Raw genomic sequence first — 25,542 nt, 5'->3', positions numbered from 1 at the left:
AATTCTGATTCTCCCATTAAGAGTCAGGCTTGCTAACTCACACAGTAGGTACCACCATGTGACACACAATATCGGCTCCCTGCACACGGACAACTGGTAAGGAGATGATTTTCCATGGTGGCAGGGAAAACGAACTAAAAACCACAGTAAACAGTGTATTTCCAGTTCCTTTTGGAGGGTTTGAACTGCCAACGTTCATTAATAGGTGTGAAGACAACAAAGGACATCTGCACCAGGGTGTACAACCTTTACAACGCAACTTTTACCACGCAGTGCCTTTACGACGCAACTTTTACAACGCAAACCATTACAACGCATTGCGCTGGGGGGCGCTCTAGGATAGGGAATATATTTAATTTACTATCCAACACCTTCCCTACTATCCACGGGGACTGGAGTTGGAATAGTAAATTAAATAAATCCCTATCCAGCGCCTAAAAGCACTATGCGTTGTAATGGTATTCGTTGTAAATACCGCGTTGTAAAGGCATGCGATGTAAAAGTATGCGTTGTAACGTCATACAACCACTTCTCAGCATATGGCTCGACCTGCCATGCCCCGCCCCCACATACACAGTGAAATGTTTGTTTTAGGTGGAGGTCTAAAGTGTAATGCAGCAGTACTGAGAAGTGCAGGTACTCTCCAAGTAGCTGCCCATTTAAAACACTGCACTCAAACCAGAGGCGCAGCTAGAGCCATATTTCGGTGGAGGGAGCTACAAATTCTTTTTTTGGGGTGGGGGCTAATATTTTCCAGTAATAGGAAGAGTGGAGATACAGGGGCTCTAAGAAGGGGTGAGAAAACAACAAAGCCGACTTAGCAAGGAAATGGTCTTTTAAAGACCTGCAAAGAACTCGGTTGCGGCTGCAATAAGACGGACGCTACACCAACCAGCCTACAGCAGCTAAAAACCCGCTTTCTGTGCCTGGTAAGCTATCTCAGGCTGGGCTGACAAACGACGGGGGGAGGCTGAAGCCCTTTGAGCGATATGGGCATTGCGCGCATGACTCACACATGCACACAGAATGTGCACATATCTTCAGTTAGCATACAAAGCAATATATTGCAATCTATGACAGCAATATAAAGGTAAAGTGATTGGAAAATGTCACTACACTACTCATATAGAAACAAGTATAATATGTCCCAAATTACGTCAACTGGAAGCACAGCTGACCCAATTAAACAAGCATTGGCATAGCCAATAGGTCTCGCCTTTGGAACCTTTATAAGTGTTTGGCCATGCAACAGTTGATGTTCTTGCACTAAGGATATTGTGCTGCTTAACTAAATACTTATAAGGTCTCAAAAGCGAGACCTATTTGTTGCTGTGATTTTAGTAACTTTTTATCCATTTAACCCCTACCGCGCTACCGCGTTTTCCCGCTGTGCGCTGAAAAAAAATGGCTTGTTTGTGACAAAGCCAGCTCGTCATCCGCGCAGCGCAGGTAACGCTGATGACGAGCTGGCTTTGTCATGAGCGCCGAAGGGGTTAAACTAGAATCAATATAGTTTTTTGCTAAAATCTGTAACTATGCAGCAGATGATGGATTATGTGGTATATATCGCAAATCCATAGTAATGCAGAAAAAAACATGGTAGAAGAATTGCATAATCCCTGTGGCCCTGCATCTAGTGGAAACAATGAAACTACATGCCACAAAGTGCAAATGACTCAAAACTAAACACTTGCTTAGCATCACCCCTCGCCACAAAGAGCAATTTATCAGGAATATATAAACATACAATAGATGAGACTGCCCAAACAAATAGCTGACCTGTGAACTATATATACTTGTCATCATTAGCATCTCAGCCCTGTTAAAAAAAATTATGATAATGTGCATCATTACAACTGTCTTGACAAGTTCGGCTAATCACGTACAGCTACAGCATTGTTAAAATGTACAGTTTATGGTGTAGTGGAGGAGGTACAAAAAAAAGTAATGTTACAATTTATTACACATCTATTATCCCTGCGGAGAAGGATAGTACAACCCAATATGGATTACTACGGCCAAGTGGCTGTCATCTACCCAGTATCCCTCGATAGTGATTTCCCACAGCAAAAGTTGTCCAAGCAGGAGGGAAGTGATACCTACTGTTGGTTACAGGTGCTTGAACAGCGGAGACCGCAGCGCGAGGAGAACCAGGGACTGCCCGGACCAGAGGGGGTAAGATATCTCCATCTTCCTGGAGGGGATGCTAGGTCCTCCCAGGGGATAGATGAAGAGAGTTCTCCAGGGGCATGAGTGAGGTCAAGGGAGGATGAAGCGTCGGGGAACTTCGAAGGGTCAGAAGTGGGTGAGACGTCAACAGACCCAGTCTCCACTGTCTCGAACTTCAAGTCTCCCTCCGCCGTTTCGAGCCATGCTAGGGAGCTCTGTGGGGTGGTGCCTATACTCCCCAGAGCCAATATCAAAACAAAAACGTAGAACAGCATGGCCTGGCTATAATACCCCCATGCAATGGCAGCCTCCTATGTCCGGTAACTGTAAACAACTACTGCCATCCTGGAAACTACAAGAGCCCATATTCCTTTCAAATATGTATGTATGCCATTTGAAAGCATTAGCCAGCCTTATGTTTCAATGAATGAATGTGACAATTAAGATATGTACACTAAACATTGAACGAAAAAAGAACAATCAAATATTACATCAAAATATACCCACAGGACTAATAAACGGAGGCATGGGCTTAATTAGCAAAACGTAAAAAATGCGCCTTGTTGCGCCATATTTACAAAGTGACGCATCTAGGTGGATGCGTCACTTTGTAAACCCCTGCGCCACATTATACTTGCACCAGGTATAATGTATGCAAGGGGGGCGTATTGACGCAAGAAAGGGTAGTAGAAGTGACGCAGTGAAATCTATGTGATTTCACTGCACCACTTCTAGGAGACAAATGTGTCAATTTCTTACGCCTGCCTCACAGCAGGCGTAAGACTGACGCAGGCCCTTTCACATGGGGCTTGCCCCATGAGAAAGGATACATTGCTGGAGTTGCGTCATTTTTGTGACACACTACAGCAATGCGTCACTTTTGCGCCATACAGATACGTCAGAAATACTGACGTACCTGTAACTCCTTGCGCAATGATGCGTCATACTTTAAATATGACGCATCATTGGTGTTGAAAGGAGGGTGCAGTGAAAAGTGACGCATCGCTGTTTTCACGCAGCGATGCGTCACTTTTCATAAATGAGGCCCCTGGTGCCTCACTTATGTGACGCACCAGCAGCGTAAAAAATGTGCCTTGTTGCACCAAATTTACAAAGTGACACATCTAGGTAGATGCGTCACTTTATAAACCCCTGCGCTACTTTATACCTGCGCCAGGTATAATGTATGCGGGGGTGGGCGTTCTGACGCAAGAAAAGGTCATAGAAGTGACGCAGTGAAATCTATAAGATTTCACTGCGCCACTTCTAGGACGCAAATGCGTCAATTTCTTACGCCTGCCTCACAGCAGGCATAAGACTGACGCAGGCCCTTTCACATGGGGCTTGCCCCATGTGAAAGGACACATTGCTGGAGTTGCGTCACTTTTGTGACACACTCCAGCAATGCGTCACTTTTGCGCCATACAGATACGTCAGAAATACTGCCGTATCTAACTCCATGCGCAATGGTGCGTCATACTGTAAATGTGAAGCATCATTGGTGTCGCAAGGAGGGCACAATGAAAAGTGATGCATCGCAGCTTTCACGCAGCGATGCGTCGTTTCTCATAAATGAGGCCCATAGGGCCTCATGTATAAGGCTATGCGTCACTTTTACGCCGCTGGTGCGTCACTTTTTGTGACGCACCAGTGGCGTAAAAAATGCGCCTTGTTGCGCCATATTTACAAAGTGAAGCATTTAGGTAGATGCGTCACTTTGTAAACTCCTGCGCCACATTATACTTGCGCCAGGTATAATGTATGCAAGGGGGGCGTATTGACGCAAGAAAGGGCCGTAGAAGTGACGCAGTGAAATCTATGTGATTTCACTGCACCACTTCTAGGAGACAAATGTGTCAATTTCTTCTGCCTGCCTCACAGCAGGCGTAAGACTGACGCAGGCCCTTTCACATGGGGCTTGCCCCATGTGAATGGATACATTGCTGGTGTTGCGTCATTTTTGTGACACACTACAGCAATGCATCACTTTTGCGCCATACAGATACATCAGAAATACTGACGTACCTGTAACTCCTTGCGCAATGATGCGTCATACTTTAAATATGACGCATTATTGGTGTTGCAAGGAGTGCGCAGTGAAAAGTAACACATCGCTGTTTTCACGCAGCGATGCGTCACTTTTCATAAATGAGGCCCATAGTGTATGCAAGGGGGGCGTATTGATGCAAGAAAGGGTTGTAGAAGTGATGCAGTGAAATCTATAAGATTTCACTGCGCCATTTCTTGGATGCTAATACGTCAATATCTTACACCTGTGGCGTAAGACTGACGCAGGCACATTTGAAATGGGATTTGCCCATGTGTAATGACCTAGGGCCTCATTTATGAGTCTGTGCGTCACTTTTACGCCGCTGGTGCGTCACTTTTTGTGACGCACCAGTGGCGTAAAAAATGCACCCTGTTGCGCCATATTTACAAAGTGACGCATCTAGGTAGATGCGTCACTTTGTAAACCCCTGCGCCACATTATACCTGCGCCAGGTATAATGTATGCAAGGGGGGCGTATTGACGCAAGAAAGGGTCATGGAAATGACGCAGTGAAGTCTATGAGATTTCACTGCGCCACTTCTAGGACACAAATGCATCAATTTCTTACGCCTGCCTCACAGCAGGCGTAAGACTGACACAGGCCCTTTCACATGGGGCTTGCCCCATGTGAAAAGATACATTGCTGGAGTTGCGTAACTTTTGTGACACACTCCAGCAATGCGTCACTTTTGCGCCATACAGATACGTCAGAAATACTGACGTACCTGTAACTCCTTGCAAAATGATGCGTCATACTGTAAATATGACGCATCATTGGTGTCGCAAGGAGGGTGCAGTGAAAAGTGACGCATCGCTGTTTTCACGCAGCGATGCGTCACTTTTCATAATTGAGGCCCTTATTGTTGAAGTTGCGTCACTTTTGTGACACACTCCAGCAATGCGTCATTTTGGAGCCTAAAGATACGTCAGAAATACTGACGTATCTGTAACTCCGTGCAACATGATGCGTCATACAGTAAATATGACGCATCATTGTTGTCGCAGGGAGGTCGCAGTGAAAAGTGATGCATCGCTGTTTTCACGCAGCGATGCGTCACTTTTCATAAATGAGGCCCTTATGGTTTAGTTTTCCCAACTACACTGAATTATACCGTTAGCTTTTGAAATTATTCGGAATAATTCAGAATGATATCTTTATAGACATCATATTTTTTCTGCTTCATCGTATAGGAGTCTAGTTGTTTAATTAAACAGTGCTTGGGCATAAACAGTGCACTGCTTAACTAAATACTTATAAGGTCTCAAAAGCGAGACCTATTTGTTGCTGTGATTTTAGTAACTTTTTATCCATTTAACCCCTACCGCGCTACCGCGTTTTCCCGCTGTGCGCTGAAAAAAAAATGGCAAATTTAATTAGCAAAACGGCGGTTTGCCATTAAAACACCACCGCAAGTCTCTTCAATTGGCAGTACCTCGTGTGGTAAAATATTAAAGGAGACGTTAAGAAATCTAATTAAAAAAAAGGAATTCTTTTATCTTTATTGTTCAACTCAACAATCTCACTGCTGCCAACAATGTATCACGGGTGATTTATAAAGCGACCAAGTCAGCATAAAAATTCACACCAGAAGAGGCAGCTGCAGTCCGTTGGCTGCATTCACAGCTTGTCACACGCTAACAGGACAGAGAGGGCTGGGCCAGTCTGGAACCAATGTGCTCTGCTGCATGTGTTCCGTGCATATCCTGGTGGGTCCTCTGATAGCGCTGGAGAACCGTGCTGAATGGCTGCGACCATCATTTACTGATAAACCAGGTGCAAGGTAAACAAGAAGCCATTAAAAGCGCCTAATAAAATGTGATCATACAAGCGTTCTGAATGCTGTGCTTTATTTAACACAAGCAATGTAAAGCACGCGCGCCTCACGCTCAAAGTAAAAAAAGAAAACGTTTGACGAGAGGCAGCAGGGAGTGGGGTGAGAGTAGGGGGCCTGCACCTGTTTCCCTTGCTAGAGCGAGCAGGAACCATCTCTTCATCACAAACAGATCGTTTGAAAGCTCGCTCCCGCAAAGGAATTGCCAAACGTGCACGCGTTGCCATTGAAGAAATTCAATGCATGCACGTTTTTGGGGCCAAAACTAAATCGATTACTAAAGATATTTTTCCTATGCAGCACATGTGCTCTGCATAGGCGGGACCTAAAAAATCTGTTTGCAAAAACAAGGAAAACAATTTGAAGTAGCTTGCGGTTTAGAGTAGACATTTGCAACAAATACCAGAAGTGTACCATGACAACTACCCCAGTTATACATTTACTTGTGAGCTCCAGTGTGCAAAGGCCCTGAATTTGAGTTGATCAGTGTTTTATGACCCCATGCCAAATTCCTTTTCACGCACTGGTAGAAATTCTGAGTTGGGTGATATTCACGGCACCCGGTAACTACTGAGTTTGTTAAATTCCTTAGCCGTTGTTTAATTTTGGCAGGTCAAACTTGCCAGAATTTAATGGGAAAACAATAAGATATTTACTTTGACGTGCGTCTTTTGGTGCTGTTACCACCAAAATCTGCATGTAACTTCCCAAAAACTGAGAATAGGAGCATATAATTCAATACATTCTGAACCCAAGGACATTGGACTTTATGAGATGAGATAGGTAGATAGATGTGCGTGAAATTCACATCATTTGCTTTGCCATCATTTCAGAATAGTGAAAATAAATTATACGTAACTATGCAAATATAAAACTGGCATTTGGCACTTTATTTTGTGGTGGAATGTGTCTTCACGTTCCTTTTGGATGTGATGAGGCAAATTGCGCTAAAAAATAGTGCAAAAGTAAGCGAATGTCATGCTTCGATTACGTACTGGTAATTGCATTACTCTGAGTCAATCATTGTGATAATTCACTTCATGAGGCACTTGTGCCTTCCTTCACAACGTCCTAAAGCTAAGAAAACGTCCCCTCCCCCACCCTACTTCCTGTTCTTTACCAAGCCCAGTCCTTCACACAGTTGGATTGGCCAACAGGGTGGGAGGGGCTGATTTATCACGGCGAGAGGAGTCAGAGTAATGCAATTAGTAAGTAAGTATCGAAGCATTACCTCCTCATCCCTTTTGCCATGATGATTCACTAGATGAGATGTACTCACACCACAAACCAGACCAGGACAACTGTAATGCACATGCAGATACAAAACTTTATTCAGAAGGAAAAACGAATTGTTAAAACACAGATACAGATACTATTAAACCCAAAAGAGCAAGTTTCCTTGGGTCCTGGACCGCATGATTGTGGTTAACAAAAGAAACAGAACTGCCCAAGTGGGACCCCGACAAATCTCTTGCAAAGAAGTCTCCTGAAGTTCTGCCATGGAGACAGAATGCCCCTAGTAGACCTCCCCTGGATCCCCAGAGCAAACAAAAAACTGGATTGTCCTTCGTTTGGGTCCTGAGTTTGTCCCAAAAATAAAATCTATGTTTCATCTCCAACAGGAACTGATTTTTCCAAGTTTTTTCCAGACCCTCAGTCTACTGAGGAGGAGGTGTTTCATTCTCTTGATGTTCGGAGGACTGTTTTGATCTACCTGGAGAAAGTAAAGGAGTTCCAGGTTTCCTCCACCTTGCTTGTGAATTTAGGCCCTGCTCATAAGGGTGGTAGGCATTCTACTCAGACCTTGAGCAGGTGGAACAGATCTGTGATTCTTTTGTCATGCAATCAGTTTGGGTTTTTTGTTTGCTCTGGGGATCCAGGGAGGTCTACTAGGGGCATTCTGTCTCCATGGCAGAACTTCAGGGGACTTCTTTGCAAGAGATTTGTCGGGGTCCCACTTGGGCGGTTCTGTTTCCTTTGTTAACCACAATGAGGCAGTCCAGGACCCAGGGAAACTTGCTCTTTTGGGTTCAATAGTATCGGCATCTGTGTTTTAACAATTCGTTGTTCTGTCTGATTAAAGTTTTTTATCACCTTCTGGACCTATCTCTGGTCCAGAAGGAGTTGGGAACTTTCGGCCTGTGCTGGATTTGAAATTACTCAATTGCTGGGTGGGTGCATTTCCTTTCAAGATGTTGTCATTACAGCAGCTCATCCCTCTGATTTCCACAGGGGATTTTATGACAACCATCAACCTTCAGTATGCATACCTGCATGTTCCTATCCACCAAAGTTATCAACAATTTCTGAGATTTTCTGTGCAGTCAGCGCACATTCAGTTTCAGGTGCTCCCTTCTGACTGAAGTCCGCCCCACATGTTTTTACTGTAGTACTGAAAATTCTGGGCCCATGTTATAAACATCATCGTATCATGACGATTTTGATATCAGAAGACCGAGAATGGCTAGTACACTATGTACAAGCATTTTCGTCATATTCGAGTGACGATTTCACCTTAAAGTCGCAGTTTTTGTCCTGAACTCTCAGGTTCCATTTTGTGTACGGCAGCCATTTTGTGATTGCCCTCACATAGGCCGGCGACTAAGGCCAAAACATGATTCTGAAGGACACGTACACCTTTGTTGACTTCTCTGCGACCTGGGCAAGCTGACTCCACTGCCCCAGGCCAAACCTGTTCGGTCAGTTCCTCTCCCAGTGGCCGAACGAGATAGTATCAAGGCACAACATGCCATAAACCTTTCATCGCACACAAACCACGCCTAATCTTGCACACACCTGTCCCTGTTTCCTACTTTATGACTTGCTTTACAAGGAGGAGGTGCCTGTTTTTATTGGGGTTTCGTCGATATCTGATGAAAATACTGGGCCTTGCCGGGTAATTGATTGTGGGCTGAACAAACTGAAATGTGGGATTGTCATCATGACTCTGCTTTTTCTTTGTAGTGAAAATATGTGAACGGTCAACTGTAATGTAAAGAATGTTTGCCTGAAGCATAATATTTTGTATAAAAAGAGAAGGCTGGCTTTGTAATTTTGAGCAGTCTCCTGAGAATATACACCGTGTTGTACTTCTAGGATACCTGTTACTTGGTTGCAGCCAATAAATTCGATCTTTGACTTCACCTAGAAGACTCTGTGTTTCTGTAGTCTGAAACAGGAAGGACCCTAAGTCTTAGGGTGTTGTCCCTGGCACCGCTGGGTTACCGGTTCAGTACCAGTTCTGAGAAAACCCAGTACTTCAGTTGGCACCCAACTTGGGGAGATTTCAGCGGTACCGGTCCAAGCCAGAGGTTCGTGAGGAGCTTCGTGTGAAAATTCTGGAGGAAGGCCGCCACTTCATCGACCCCTGCATGTCGACATGGCCTGAAAGTCTTTGCTGCGAGGTTCCCCGCTTCCCGACGGCTACGAAGGACTGCTGTCCTGACTATCGCCCTGTTTTGGACCCTTGATGCTTGGTAGAGCGAAACGATAGACGAGTCTTCTGGTGACGTCATCGATAGCTCAGTTAAGTATAAGTGGAGCGTCTCCCAGTCCTTAGTTTGAGTATCCCTTTGGGATCTTTGATTTAGAACATGCAAGTACCAAAGCAGAAGGACTCGTGTATTCACGAGAATATCGTATTCGATAATCCTTTGAAGTTTGAAGCTAGACTAGTGAGCGAAGATGCCTGGTCTTAGCAGACTTGGAAATTTGTTTTGTCTTGGTTGTAATAGGGATTCCCGATTGGAGGACTCGTGTCCGGTTCCTCCGATTGGAACTCCAACTTATGAACTGTATGTGAAACATGGAGTAGGCCCCATCACATATAATGAAGTATGGATCAAATACACCAGAAAGGATGGTGTTTTAAAATGACCCCAATATGGTAGCTTTGACACGGAGGTTTTAGATAATCTAGAAGTTAAACTTTTTAAGAAGAAAGCCCGGCCGGCGATGTTTGACTCTTTCCGCCTGTGGCGTAAGAAAGCCAAACAGAACGAAATTAAATTAGCTAAAAAGAATAAAAGAGAAAAGGGTATCTCGATAATGCAAGCTGCTATGCAGTTTAAAGATAACGAAGAGGAATAGATGAGCGAGCAGTTGCACAGGCAACGTAAAATGGTAATCGATAAATGTTACCCTGTTTTGCCGCCTCTTCAGCAAGATGCAGCAAAAGACCTTGAAAAAGACCCCCTAGCGTCACATTTATTGAGTTCGCCACCCCCTTATGCGCAGAGTGCTACAGCACCTCTGCAACCTTTAGTTGTGCAACCCCCGATTGTTGTGCCTCAAGTTCTTCCACAGCCACCAGCTGCCCGTCAGTTGGCTCCTACTCTTCCGGAGCAGCCTCCTCAAGGGCCACCGGCTTTGACATCTGCTCTGCCTTTACTTCTTACAACTTTGACCACTATATCGACTACCACTCCTGGTATTCCTCCTGACACTGCCTCTGCGTCTGCCTTACCTCACTCTGCTTCTCCGCCTGTCCTTTCATCAACTTCTCCCTCTGTTCGCCAGAGAATGACTAGCACTGTTGCTAGCCTTCTATATCCTCTCTTTGGAGCAACAGGTGTATCTCCTGTCTCAGAGCGTAAACAGTTGCGTAGCCAACTGCCTGATTCTAGGGAGAAGGAAACATTGAATTATTTGGCACATAAATGGGTTACCGACCCGATGAGATATGAGCTAGAGTCTGTTATGGATGTCTTCCATCAGTGGGAAGCACCAAAACAGAGATACGTTTTTGAGAAAATGTGTACTTTCCTGAGTGAGGATTTAGAGGAGAATGATTTGGAGCCCAATCCACCTGAGTTATGTCATATACGGTTCGAGTTTGGGAAAGGCGCAATTGTGGGTTCAGATATTAAGAAAGCAGTTGCGACATTGTTGTCGTTTAGGAGTGAAGGTGTTTCTCGGTCGTTGTTTGAGTCTGATTCCTCTGTTAAAAAGAAGGTAAGACAGTATCCAATGAGAGAAGTTTCTCCAGTATGGAAGGACGCCGTTGCGGCTGATCTAGCCAATCACATTGAAGCTGTTCCAGCAAACTTTCAGTGTGTTTGGGTACATGTTCCATGGAAGCGAGCTGAAGTCTTGGCCCTGAAACAGACATTGCCTGATCCCCATAAAAATCCTGCAGGGTATTACAAGGAATTGTCACAGACTGCAGGCTCATGTATTATGAATTTAGCCGACATAGACATGTTGTTTGGAAATGTTGTTCCACAGCCTTTATGGGGAAAGATTCGTCATGCGGATCATGATCAAGAGTTAGGTGACTCATGGGCTAATATTAGTGCTGCAAATGACCGACAAGTTGGTGGTGCTAAACCCGAGCCTTTAGTAGCAGATCTCCCTGGTAGGATCATTAACTACATGAAGACTTTAATGCCTGCGATGCGAGTGAATTGGGATAAGTTGTCTGCGTGTAAGCAGAAGAAAGATGAAACAGTGTCTGATTTCTTCACTAGGTTTGAAGAGACGTTTATCGACCACAGTGGTCGAGATATGAGTACAGAAGGTGGTCAACGGTTGTTCGTTGACAAGTTTGTACACAATTTGCTTCCCGAATTGTGTAAGAAATTGAAAGATTCAGAGAGTTCTTGGGCCGTTTCCTCTTCAGCACAAATATTGGCTACTTCACAGTATTATGAAAATAGAGATAAAGATGAGAAAGATAGAGCAGACAAGAAAACGAAAGAGTTAAAAACAAAGGTCCTTTTACAGCAGGCGTACCCGCCTTGTGGAGGTCAGAGTAACTATCAGCAGCCTCAGCAGTTTCAGAGAGACACGCAAAGGACCGAATATCCTCAACAACGTTTTCCTGTAGGCCCTAATCAGTGTGCATATTGTAAAGAGGAGGGCCATTTTAAAAGTAGCTGTCCTGCTTTATTACAGCGCATGAATGGTGTTTCCAGCGCAAGAGGTCGAGGTATTTCACAAGCACCTAGAGGTAGAGGACGTGGAAATTTCCCCCAGAACGCGCGTTCCTTTCCGCCTCAAAATTCAATGAATAGGATTGATCAGCAGAATAACGCGTCTAGTAGGACAGCTCAGTACTATGCTGATGACTACTATGCAGAAGATGAGCACATGGAAGGTAATGATTGCTAGGACAGCCGTAGATAAAGAGAGGGAGTTGTTTCAGTTCCAGTAGATCAGAGTGGACCATATGTTGAGGTGATTACATCAGGTGTGTCAGAGCCTTTTCTGTTGGATACTGGTGCTACAAAGAGTTCTATTATGCACTCTAAACTCCCTGGCCACCTTTGCCTGGCGAAATGAATGTTTCAGTAGGTTTTTCTGGCGCCCCGGTTAGAAAGCCAGTTTCTAGTCCTATGTCCCTTTCTGTTGGACCTTGTGAATTCGAAGCACCCCTCATTCTGACAACAGGTTGTGGTGAAAACTTGTTGGGATTGGATCTTTTCAAGTTCAAGTTTAATCTTTATTTCGTTGCTTTGCAACATAAAAGATAACAATAAAATATAAGCATAAAACTCACAACAACAATCGAACTTACAATTCATAATAATTAGGACCCTGTTATAAGATCTACATTTCATCATATTTGGACACACAAGGTTATAATTTGAGTTTATCACAGAAATTGAATAAATATTTAAAATATTTAAAAAAACAAATTAAAAAAACATTAAATTGGTTTATAACAGCCAGGAGTTTAAAATAATACAACTAACTAGATAATTCATGATTTAAACAAGTCCAGGATGAGCTATTTTTCTTGATTAAAATGCAATAGTTAGTTTCCGTCTAGTAAAATATACGGCCATTAAGAATTTGCTGATTCCGAACACAATTACTTGGCTAGTATCCGTACTTAAGATCCTGCCAGCTTCCCTATGGGAAGTGGAACCAATATTGCGGCACAAGGGAACTATCCATCTTTTCCTTGCCCTACCATAACTAGGGCAGAAAAACAATATATGAAAAATGTCCTCCCTTTGGTTGTTAGTGCACAGAGTGCAATAGTCGTTATCTGTCTTCCCCCATCTTTTCTCAGTTACCTTTGTCCTCAGCGTTCCATATCTGAATTTTATATACAAAGATTTGGCCAATGGTGGCTGGATTTCATCAAAAAATTGTTCAAAGGATACCTCATTTTTTACCATAAGGAATTTTTCTGTAAGAGGACCGTGTGTTCTTATATACACAGAATCATGGTTCACATATGACCAGAAGGACAGTTTGACTATTTTCTTAGAGGCTGAATTTAGAGATTCAGGCTCGTTCCAAAAGTGTGTTAATCCGAGCTTAGTCAACCAAATTTTTACATGTTTAAACCAATAGATTTTGCTGTCACTATCGAGCTCAAGGACTTCTTCCAACCCATTTTTATAGTCGGATAGTTCATGGGTTGTCCACAATCTGACCCACAGCAGTACTGGTCTCAATATTACGTGATGATCTGTATGTTTGATGTTTAGATCAAGAAATAAGGGGATCATGGGGGTATTAATAGGAACTTTTAAAAGCCCCCTAATAAATTTGTTCTCCAGTATTTCAAAGGTTTTCTTGCATACTGGCCCCCAGATTTCCGCCCCATACAGTGCAGCGGACTGAACCTTGTATCTAAATAGCTCTAGAGCTGGGGTAACTGCCTTATTCACACTTTTATTATATCTCTGTAATATTGGGAAACAGTTTTGCTTAAACACCAATTTTGATTTCTCTAGTTGTGGGCCCCATCCCATTGTCGAGTCTAGCAGGACCCCCAAGTATGTAAAACTGTGCTCGTAATCTAGTTTCTGACCGTTTAGCATTAAGTTCCTTTTAAAAGTTTTGTGCGGGTTTAGTGCCATGTATTTTGTTTTTTTTATATTGATTTCTAATCCTTTTGAAATACAATATTGTTGGAACCTATCTAGTAGGATCTGCAGGCCGCGTGGCGTTTGCGAGATTAAAATTGTGTCGTCCGCGAAGAGGAGGGACGCAACACGTTCCCCCCCCCAGACGGGGCGAATCATTGTCACAGTTTTCCATATAGGCTGCTATATCGTTTACGTAAAGGGAGAAAAGTGTGGGGGCCAGTACGCATCCCTGGCGTACTCCCCTTTTTATGGGGATTGGGTCTGTAAGTTCCCCGTTTGGACCCCACCTTACCTTAGCATAATTCTCCTGGTGCAAGCCCATCACAAGTGTTAACAATTCGCCTGGTAGTCCTTGCCTATTCAGAGTTTTCCAAAGTAAATCGCGAGGAATTAGATCGAATGCTGCTCGTAGGTCTACGAAGGTCACATACAAGTGACCTTTGCGAATAATAACGTATTTCCAATACAAGCAGCATAGTCTAAATACCTGGTCAATGGTTCCCGTTTTATTCCTAAATCCTGCCTGATATTTAGATAAAACTGACTCCTCCTCCACCCACGAATTAATTCGATTTAAAATGTGCCTGGCATATATTTTCTGTGTTATATCTAAAAGACTAATGGGGCGATAATTGGCTGGATCGCCACGATCCCCTTTTTTTAAAATAGTAATAATTTCTGCGCCATTCCATGTGTCCGGGATATGGCCAATAGCCGCAACTATGTTAAATAGATGATTCAAGTAGGGTGCCCACACGTCAACATTGTACAGATAAAGATCGCCCGGAATTTTGTCAAGCCCAGGCGCCTTCCCTTTTTTTATCATGGCAATTGCTGTCTCTGTTTCTTGCAAGTCAAAAACTACAGGATGGGTGTTCGTTGGTAATATAACAGAAGATGCATCTAATGCAACATCAATTGAAGTTTTAGCTGCATATAGTGATGTAAAATGCTTGACCCATGTGTCCTCGTCTAAATAGACCTCCCTGGAGCCTTTCTCACGTTTATTCTCCTTAGCTGCAAGTTCCCAAAATTGTTTCTGGTCTTTGTTTCTGGCGGCTGTTAGCATACTGAGCCATAATTCCTCATCCCAAGAGGATTTCGCTCTTAATATTATTTTACTATAAGCCTTCCTTTTATCTCTAATTTCTGTTGGACCTTTCCCTTTAACAGCATCAATCAGTGCAGTTTTGGCAAGACGACATTCCTTGTTACACCAAGGTTTACCTATAAATTTAGCATTAGTCGTGCCCACACCTTTTTTGGGTTTTTTTGTAAGGAGTTCTAACAATTTAGCAAAAAGCAACGTGTGTAGTTTAAAAAATTCTTTAGAATCACAACTATGAGGACAATATGAGTCAAAGGTATCTGCAAAAATGCAGTAGATGTTAACCATTAAATCCTCTCTTCCCAGTATGTAGGCCCATTTAACCGCCCTGCGATTATTACTAAGAATAATATTATCTGTTATAGATAAGGGTACTAGGCTATGACCTCCCTCTATAGCTCCTAGCCCCTTTAACATACTTTGAAGGAAACTAGTTTCCAAGGGACAATGGTCGCTTTCATATCTCTCTTTGACCTTTAAGTCTACTGCAAAAGGCCACAGGTCAAAAGAGAGAATGACATAGTCTAGTTTGCTCTCATAATCACGCCTCTTAAAGGTGGGGGCTTTCGGGCTATCAGATGGCATACGCCCGTTACATGCTCTCAGGCCATGAGAAGTTAACAACCTTGTGATCTGTAGAGCCAGTGCAATGGCAACAACCATTCTATTTTCATTCAGGGCTGGTATCCCATTGGCAATGTCCTCATCTTCATACAATTGGGCTATGCCTGTAATTGGTTCAAAATTACAGTTCAGATCCCCACATAGGATAACACTTCCATCAATTTTTAATGTATCCATAAGTGATTCTAACTTCCCTATACATGGTGATTCCTTGTGGGAAGAGTGGGGACTGTTGTACACATTAAAGAGGTAGATCACCCTGTTGTCCGCAGTGGTTATTTCCAGCCCAAGAATGTCAGGGGAGTCGGTATTGAGCATTTTTATACCTATTTTGATGGCAACACTGATCCATATTAATAGACCTCCAGATGCACGACCTCTTAGTGAGGGCACAGCCTCTATTTGATACGATTTGTAGCCAACCCTGTGTAACTGTACTGTGGCCCATGTTTCCTGTAACACACAGATATCAAAGGTGTTCATATATTTGTTCCAGTCAGGATCACATAATTTCGCTCGCACCCCTGCTATATTCCATGAAACAAATGAAAACAAGGGGGTTCCCACATTTGACCCAAAGGGCATTACCAATGAGGCAGTGGACAAACTACTATTAACTACATCACATGTTGCAACGAAACATGAACCCAACTTTGAACAACTAGTTCCTTTTTCTTCATTACACCCCTCTGTACATTAAATATTTACATCCCCCCTGGCATCATCTCTGCTTTTTCGATTTGAAGCAAGTAAGAGCAAGGGCGATCCCTCGTTTATCTTAAAAGACACTGCCGGTGGAACAACATGCAAACTGCTAGTAACTACATCACATGTTACAACAGTACATAAGCCTAACTCTAGGCGACTAGTCCCTAGTTCTTCATTATACCCCACAGAGCATGAGACATTTTCAGCTCCCCTAGCATCCTCTCTGCTCTTTAAACTTCAATCACATTCCTCCATGCAACTGAATACCTCAAACCTATTAGATAATTCTAAGGGAGTAAATGGTATCTTGTGAGCCATATTTCCATTTTCTTCTACGTTGTGGCTAGTCGGAATAGTATTCCACCCAAGCATCGCGGGAGTTGGGGCTGGTTGATGCATGTAGGCAGGGTTCCTGGCCATCTCCATGTTAAAGAAATGATTAGTGAAGGGAAAATTGTTGTTTAAGCGTTGGGGGGGAAATACAGTAGCTCTCGGATAAAAATAAGTCAAAGGACGCGGTACAATACAATTGTTTTCGTTGCCATAAGGCCAGTTCAGAATGTATTGAACGGCTTTTTTGTCCCTAAAGTTTACAACAACTATATCACCCCCTATATCTTTTATTCTTCCTCCCAACCATGATAAACGACGAACATGGACTATTTCTCCATTTACATGACTGGCTTTAGGTCTATACAATGACAACCAGTGCATTATCTTGTTTTTTAATTGAAAGTAACCTTCCCGTTTACCACTTGGAAGTTCAGGAACACCAGTGAGTACCACCACATAAGGTAGAGCTTCCGGCGGAAGTTCCGTGGGTGGTCTCCTTCCCTGTCCCCATCTTTCATAACTAATCTCATTCTCTTCCGATCTTAAGGGTCTATTCATGGGAATACTTAATTACCTTACTTGGGTCTTAGTTAGAGTATTGGTGGTGTAGTTGGGAGTTGTGGTTAATCTACCCATAGATGTTTTTAGCTGTTTTGGTTTATTGGGAGGATTACTAGCAGATGATGCATCTGTTGGCAAGTGTTTAGAAGCAACTAGGGTAGCTGTTTCCTGATTGTTGTCAATAGTAGAAGTGGAAGGTGTTGCAGCCACTATGTGTGTTAGGGGAGTGTTTATAAAAGTTGGGACTTTATAAGGTTGTGATGCTTTCAGGGGCCCTAATGACCTGACAGAATTCCCAATAACTGTCAGGTCCACCTCTATTTTCCCCAGCCTTAGTTCCATTCCCTTAAGTCTTTCAGCTATGGCCAACATGTAACTACGCACAATCAGTTCTATATTGTCCAAAAGAGTCTTCGGGGAGTCTGGATGCGGTCCTTCTTCCAATGGAGTATGGATTATATCAGACTCTGTAGCTGTTTTGGGGGATGATGTCACAGGTGTGGGGGGGGTTAAGTCAGATCCTAATGTTTGTTTGCTGACATGTTCTCCCGTGGTCATGTTAATAACAGACTTGGGCTTCTTCCCAAATTCTGTATGACTTAATCTAGGCTTGTTTAGGTCCAATTTATTCCGTCTCCTTTTGAACGGTGGGGGCCCATGTATTTTTTGTGGTAGTGGCCCCATATTTTTGCCTCTTACTACCTTCCCTGGCCTGATAGTAGGTGAAATCATAGTTTTAGGCGGGTTAGGTGTACTGGGGAGATCGTGTATCACGGTAAATGTTTCAGGCTGGGTTTGCGTAGGGGAAATGGCAGGTGCTAAACATTCCTTAAGTAGTAAGGGCACACTGGCAGTTGGTGATATATTATCTGTCAGTGTGGTGTTCAAATCATTGTCCAAGGTAACAGACATAATGGGCTCTGACGATGTCCTGTTTTTGATATGTTCAATTGAACGGCGACGATCTGCCCGCCGCTCTGCTAATAATAGTTCTTTACTACCTTCGGGAGCAACTTTAGGAAAATAATCATCCAGAGTTCGATTTAACATGGCCCCGTTTTTGTCCATGGCAATAGTTACGGGGCATGCAACAGCTGTGGCCATCGTGCAATGGAAAAGGAGAAAGGGTTGTAATAGTAGATGGATCGCTACTTACTCAGCAAATGGACCAGGACTTCGGGCCCTGCCCGGTCTCCTCGGGCCTCTGAGGGCCACAGAGGGCCCGCCCTTTGCCCGGGCTTCGCTCAGCGTCCCGCTCGCGTCCCGCTGAGCGTCAGACCGTTGGTTATAGAGGGATGTTGCGGCCGGGGGGCGTGTCCTGCTGGGGGCGCGGCCGTGCACACCTGTGCAGCGCAGGGACTCCTGGTCTTCAGAGTCCCTGCGGCGCGCGCTCTCTTCAGCCTCACGGAGCTCCCTCCTCCTTTTAGCGACTGAGCAGCCCTCCTGCAGCCTCGACCCCACGCCTCAAGCCGCGCAGCGGCACCCGCGAAGCGGGTGCTGCAAGATGTTGACGAGCGGCAGAGGCGGTCAATCCCTCCAGGGATACAGGGAGGCTGGATGTCAAGGAGTCAGCGTTTCAGCAGCAGCGGCAGTAGCACCCAAATAAGCTTTCAAACAGAGTCCCACTACGGATTGGAAAGCTTCCCGCTTTTGATTTCTGGTCGGCCGGGGGGCGTGTCCTGCTGGGGGCGCGGCCGTGCACACCTGTGCAGCGCAGGGACTCCTGGTCTTCAAAAAAGATTGTATGCGACTCTGTATTGTTCTCCTTCAGGAGTACAACTTACACTGGGTAAGAAAGTGATTTCTCCAAAATATTTGTCAAAGGACAAACTTCCAACAGAATTGTCGTCCCTCCCTAATATTCTTTGGGCTACTGGTCCTAATGATGAGGGTCTTTTGGAAATACCGCCATACGTTGTGACTTTGAAAGCCAATGTTAAAATGCCACGAATTCCCCAATATAAGATTTCTAGTGAAGGTGAGAAAGCGTTGCTAGCGATCATTTACGATTTGATTGAAAAAGATGTAATTGAAGAGACAAGAGGCAACGTTTGCAATAGTCCTGTTCTGCCTGTTTTGAAGCGTACTGATCCTTCTCAGCCACCTGTTTACAGGTTTGTGATTGATCTCAGAGAGGTGAACAAAATAGTTGTGCCACAATTTCCAGTTGTCCCTGATATCAATGCCCTATTGACTATGATTCCAGCTTTCGCTACCTGGTTCTCGGTGATTGACTTGAAGAATGCTTTCTTCAGCATCCCGATTGCTGAGGAGAGTAGGGATATTTTCGGCTTCAGTTTAGGAGGTCGAAGCTTCCGCTTCAAAAGCGCTCACCAAGGCTACTGTGAAAGTCCATCGGTATATAGTCAGGCTTTAAAGACACAGCTTGATACGATTGTTTTACCTGATGGTGCTACCCTTATTCAGTACGTTGATGATTTGCTTGTTGCTGCAGATACCGAGGAAATTTGTAAAGAAGCTACGTTGTCGTTGTTGCGTCATTTGTCTGAGTTACACCACAAAGTGTCTCTTTCAAAGTTGCAATATTGTCGACAAGAAGTGACCTACTTAGGTCATCTCTTATCGAAGGAGGGAAGGAAAGTGACCCCAGAAAGAATTCAGGCAATAGCGAAATTGAGTGTGCCAAAAACACAAAGAGAAGTGCGTGCTTTCTTGGGCATTACATCATATTGCAGACAATGGATACCGAATTTTTCTTTGCTGGCCAAACCTTTGGTGGCATTAACTTGTAAAGATACACCGAATCCCCTTCCATGGTCTGAAGATTGTCAGAAAAGTTTTTCTGTTTTGCGCAATGCATTATGTTCGGCTCCTGTGTTGGGTACCCCCGACTACAGTAAGCCTTTTACATTGTATGTCCATGAGAAAGAAGGTTGTGCATTATCAGTGTTGACACAGTTGTTCAGAAACAGGCAGCGTCCATGCGCATATTTTTCGTCAACTTTGGACCCGGTAGCTAAAGCATTGCCAAGTTGCTTGAGAGCCACAGCGGCAGCAGCTGTTTCTATTCGGCAGTCTGCTGGTTTAGTGATGAATAATACATTGATTGTGATGATTCCACATGCAGTGGACACATTGTTAAATAGAACCAAGACACAGCACTTAACTAGTGCTCGGTTGTCAGGTTACGAGTTGACATTGTTAGCGAGTCATGTGCACATAAAAAGATGCAACACGCTTAATCCAGCTACGTTGTTACCGATTGAAACAGAGTTAGATACATCTGAACAGCATGATTGTTTTCTCAGAACAGAAGAAGAAATGAAAGGGAGAATAGATCTTAGTGACACTCCTCTTTCAAAGTGTGATGGTACCTTATGGGTGGATGGTTCATGCTTCAAGCTTTCGAATGGAGATACGACTGCGGCATATGCTGTTACGACTTTGCATACGATTGTTGAAGCTGCACGTATCCCACATAGTTCAGCCCAAGCAGCAGAGTTGATTGCACTTAAAAGAGCGTGTGTGTTGTCGAAGGGAATGAAAGTGACCATATATACCGACAGCCAGTATGCATTTGGTGTGGCTCACAGTTTTGGACGATTGTGGAAAGAACGTGGGTTCCTGACTTCGCATGGAACTAAGATTCAGCATGGTCAATTGGTGAATGAGCTCCTTGAATCACTTACTTTGCCGTTGCAAGTTGAGATTTTAAAATGCAGTGCACACAAGAAAGTGCCGATGCGTATGTGCTTGCAGTGGTTACAATGGCCCATGGAATGGCTTACATTAGTGTGAAAGGGATTTGTAAGTTGTTGGCTCCAGTATGGCAAAATGCTGGAATTCCTAAGTGTGCAGAGAATGTGGTCAAGAATTGCATGGTGTGTCTGAAATACAATCCTGGTAGGGGAACCCCAACTCCAGCTGGTCATTTTGCGCCTCCAACGTATCCGTTCGAGGTTTTGCGGCTAGATTTCATCCACATGGAAAGGTGCAACAATTTGAAATACGTACTTGTTGTTGTTTGTGCCTTTTCAAGATGGGTAGAAGCGTATCCCTTAAAGGACAACACTGCCTTATCCACAGCTAAATCCCTTGTCAAAGAATTCTTCCCTAGATTTGGAATGCCGAGAATGGTCTGGAGTGACAATGGGAGTGAATTTGTGGGTCGAGTGATGAAGAAAGTATGTGAAGGGCTAGGCATCCAACAGAAATTTCACGCAGTAAATCACCCCCAATCAGCTGGACTAGTAGAGTGCTACAATGGCACGTTAAAGCTAAAATTGGCCAAAATTCAAGCGAGCTCTGGTCTTAAATGGCCTGACGCTCTGCCTTTAGCACTCCTATCAACAAGAATGACTGTGCATTCGCGAGTGGGACTTAGTCCGTATGAAATTGTGTTCGGCCGTCCGGCCAACATATGGGGAGTGCCAAGGCCGAAAAAATTCAGTGAGATCGAACACCCTGTACTGCTTGACTATTTGTACGGATTGACGGCTAAATTGCGTGTTTTACACACACAGGTTCACGATTCTCTGCCTCAGGTATCTGAAGATCCAGGCCACACCATCAATCCTGGTTCGTGGATTCTGGTGAAAAATTTCCAGCGGACAAAGAATAATCAGCCCCGCTGGACCGGTCCCCACCTAGTCCTGCTGTCAACGAGATCCGCCGTGCGAGTGGAAGGCAAAAAGAACTGGATCCACGGCGTACACTGCAAGAGGGTGCCTTTGCCTCTGCCGTACGACCGGTGGGTCCAGGAGGGAGTTGCTGACTCTGAGACTGAGACTGTGCCTCGTTTTCTGCCTTTCAGTGATGCACGCATAAAAGGAACAATTTCTGAAAAAGAAAGTGACAATCTCTTGCAAGAAGCTGTGTCACCATCAATTCGATTGGACACTACAGAGCCTGAACTCCTGTTTCAAGACCAGACAGTATCTGGGAAGCAACGCTACAATCTGAGGCCGAGAACTATGGACAAATACATTTTCCTTTTCTTTGCTATTTTTGAAAGTGCAGCTCTCTCATCTGAGAAACTTTTTTATTTTTGTTTTTCGAACCACCATCCGGGTTCCGCTGTAGGGTCGTGGTTGCCCAAGTCTTTGGGGTGCAGCTGAAGACGTTAGGTCGACAGTTCTGGTAGGTCTAAGGGAGTTGCCCTGGACTGACAGAAGCATTCCTTAGCATAGAACACCCTACCATCGCAAGCAGCATTTTAGAGAGGATGGATTTTTTCGAGATGGAGAGACCTGCCAAACAAATGAACTTTAAGACTACAATTTGCAGAATGATGACCAAGAAACGTTTTTTGTTATTATGTATTTTCATGTTGTTCAGTGTTATGATGTTTTTAGTAGGATATGTTTTATTCTCTTTTCGAGTGACATTTGCACCCACTACATCGCCCATACCTCCTCCTACTGTTTCCTCGCATTCTTTCCACCCTTTTCCTGAACATGAATCCGCTAGGAGATTAGAGTTTATTAATAACTCCTTCGTTCAGCTTTTGCACCAACACCAACTAGTAATGAACATGACTAACTGTTGGGTGTGTGGTCTTATGCCTCACACAACGGATAAAGGTATCCCTTATCTGGTCCTGCCTTTCAGCCACAATGGTTCTGTGTGGGCATACAGAACAATGTTCATCTACGCACATGAGACCTACCCCCTACGTTCTGTGACAGACAATCCTAAGAATAGTGCTCTAGTCAAGGGTATAGTAGATATGATTAAGGAAGATATCTCCTATGAGACTATCCCGAGAGATGAGACACTAGTATATATAGGATGGAACGTGACCGGATATGGAGTTACTCTGAGTGAGAAACAGCAAGCTGAGAGATCTTCCCCGATTTGGATTGTACCCCATCAGGGTCACCTGTGTCTGCAAGGTACTGGCAAGAATCCCAGAGCTCAGTTAGGGAAAAACACCTGCACTGAGACATATGTTTTTGCGTCTCAGACTTCCCCTCCATTCTTAGCAGCTAAGGGTACCTATTTCATCTGCCATGATAGAGCCTATACATGGTTGCCCCCTGACTTTTCGAGCACATGCATTGTTTCGTTCCTGTTGCCTCCCACCTACACAGCGGCGGCAGATTACCATAAGACAAGGATAGTTAGAGGTGTCTTCAGTGAAGAGGATACTGCAGAACAAGAATTTGGAGATTTCGTGAGGGGTTTTCTGTCATTCTGGGAACCCATGGTTAACAGCAGGAACATAAGGCAATTGACAAGGGTGGTTGAATCCACCGTGGTTGAAACTGCTGGTGCCCTTAGTAACTTGACTGCTGAGCTCCTGTCAAATCGTCTTATGACCCTTCAAAACAGGGTCGCGTTAGACGTCATACTTGCAGACCGAGGTGGGGTATGTAGGGTGATCCAATCGAGTTGCTGTGTATTCATTCCAGATAACGCTCCAAAAGTATACCAGGCCATCTCAAAACTGCATAAGATTTCTGAATCTATTCATGTAGACAAAGGAGATTGGTCATTAATGGGATGGTTCTGGGAACTGGTATCCGGCTGGGGTTGGAAAATTCTCATGGTCATTGGGATGATCTTAGCCATTCTTTTCCTGTTCTGTCTGTGCGTACAGTGTGCTCCTGCTATATGTGGCCTCTGTGCTACATCGTGTATAAAGAAGCCTGTATCGAGGGACGAGCTAAGTAATAGGACGATGCTACAGCAACATCTCAATGACTTTAGGAATATAGACCTGGACTCAGATTAGCATGAGTATAGGTTATTGCCTATGTAAGGGCAAAAGGAGGGTCTGTAGTACTGAAAATTCTGGGCCCATGTTATAAACATCATCGTAACATGACGATTTTGATATTAGAAGACCGAGAATGGCTAGTACACTATGTACATGCATTTTCGTCATATTCGAGTGACGATTTCACCCTGAAATCGCAGTTTTCGTCCTGAACCCTCGGGTTCCATTTTGTGTATGGCAGCCATTTTGTGATTGCCCTCACATAGGCCGGCGACTAAGGCCAAAACATGATTCTGAAGGACACGTACACCTTTGTTGACTTCTTTGCGACCTGGGCAAGCTGACTCCACTGCCCCAGGCCAAACCTGCTCGGTCAGTTCCTCTCCCAGTGGCCGAACGAGATAGTATCAAGGCACAACATGCCATAAACCTTTCATCGCACACAAACCATGCCTAATCTTGCACACACCTGTCCCTGTTTCCTACTTTATGACTTGCTTTACAAGGAGGAGGTGCCTGTTTTTATTGGGGTTTCGTCGATATCTGATGAAAATACTGGGCCTTGCCCGGTAATTGATTGTGGGCTGAACAAACTGAAATGTGGGATTGTCATCATGACTCTGCTTTTTCTTTGTAGTGAAAATATGTGAATGGTCAACTGTAATGTAAAGAATGTTTGCCTGAAGCATAATATTTTGTATAAAAAGAGAAGGCTGGCTTTGTAATTTTGAGCAGTCTCCTGAGAATATACACCGTGTTGTACTTCTAGGATACCTGTTACTCGATCTTTGACTTCACCTAGAAGACTCTGTGTTTCTGTAGTCTGAAACAGGAAGGACCCGAAGTCTTAGGGTGTTGACCCTGGCACCGCTGGGTTACCGGTTCAGTACCGGTTCTGAGAAAACCCAGTACTTCATTACAAAGGTGTTGGCTCCTTTGATGGCTGTTCTCCACCTGCAAAGGATTTCCATCCTTCTCTACCTCAACGACTGCCTGGTGGTCAAGAGGGCATCTCTTCTCCTGACCTCCTCTCATGTAGTAACTGTACTCAATCTTTAGTTTTCTCATGGGTTTTTGGTGAATGTATAGAAATTCCAGATAACTACAGAACAGGATCCCATCTTTATAGGGGCCCAGTTCCAGACAGATCTGGACATTATCACTCAGTTGGACTCAAGAGTGGTCAAGATTCACTCTCATTTGCATGATCTGTTATCAGCTCCTTTTGAAGTGGTCTTGTCCAGGCAGAGGGTGCAGGGTGATTTGATTGCCATTGTGTTTTTATTTCCCTGTGCCAGATAGTACCTCAATATCCTCATGATATTCAATCTGAGTCAGTGGGTTCCCAATGTGATGGATATTTCTTTTCTTGTTCTGGTGACAATGATAATCCGGCAGGAACTGTAGTGGTGGCTAGTTCCCTGCACCATCTTGATGGGTGTTCCTTTGACTGCTCCTGTTCAAGTGGTCATCAAAATTAATGCTAGCGAAAGTGGTCGAAAGGCATGGTCAGGAGAGATCCAGGTCAAAGGGTTATGGGATATTAGCCAGAGTTGAAGGGAACTGGAGGCGGTTCATCCAGCGCTCCTACGCTTTTCACACCTGATTCTGGCCAAGGACATTGTCGTTCAGACAGACAATACCACTGC

The sequence above is a fragment of the Lissotriton helveticus genome, chromosome 8 (assembly GCF_964261635.1).
Source record: "Lissotriton helveticus chromosome 8, aLisHel1.1, whole genome shotgun sequence".
Classification (NCBI taxonomy): Eukaryota; Metazoa; Chordata; class Amphibia; order Caudata; family Salamandridae; genus Lissotriton; species Lissotriton helveticus.
This window is presented reverse-complemented; position numbering follows the sequence as displayed.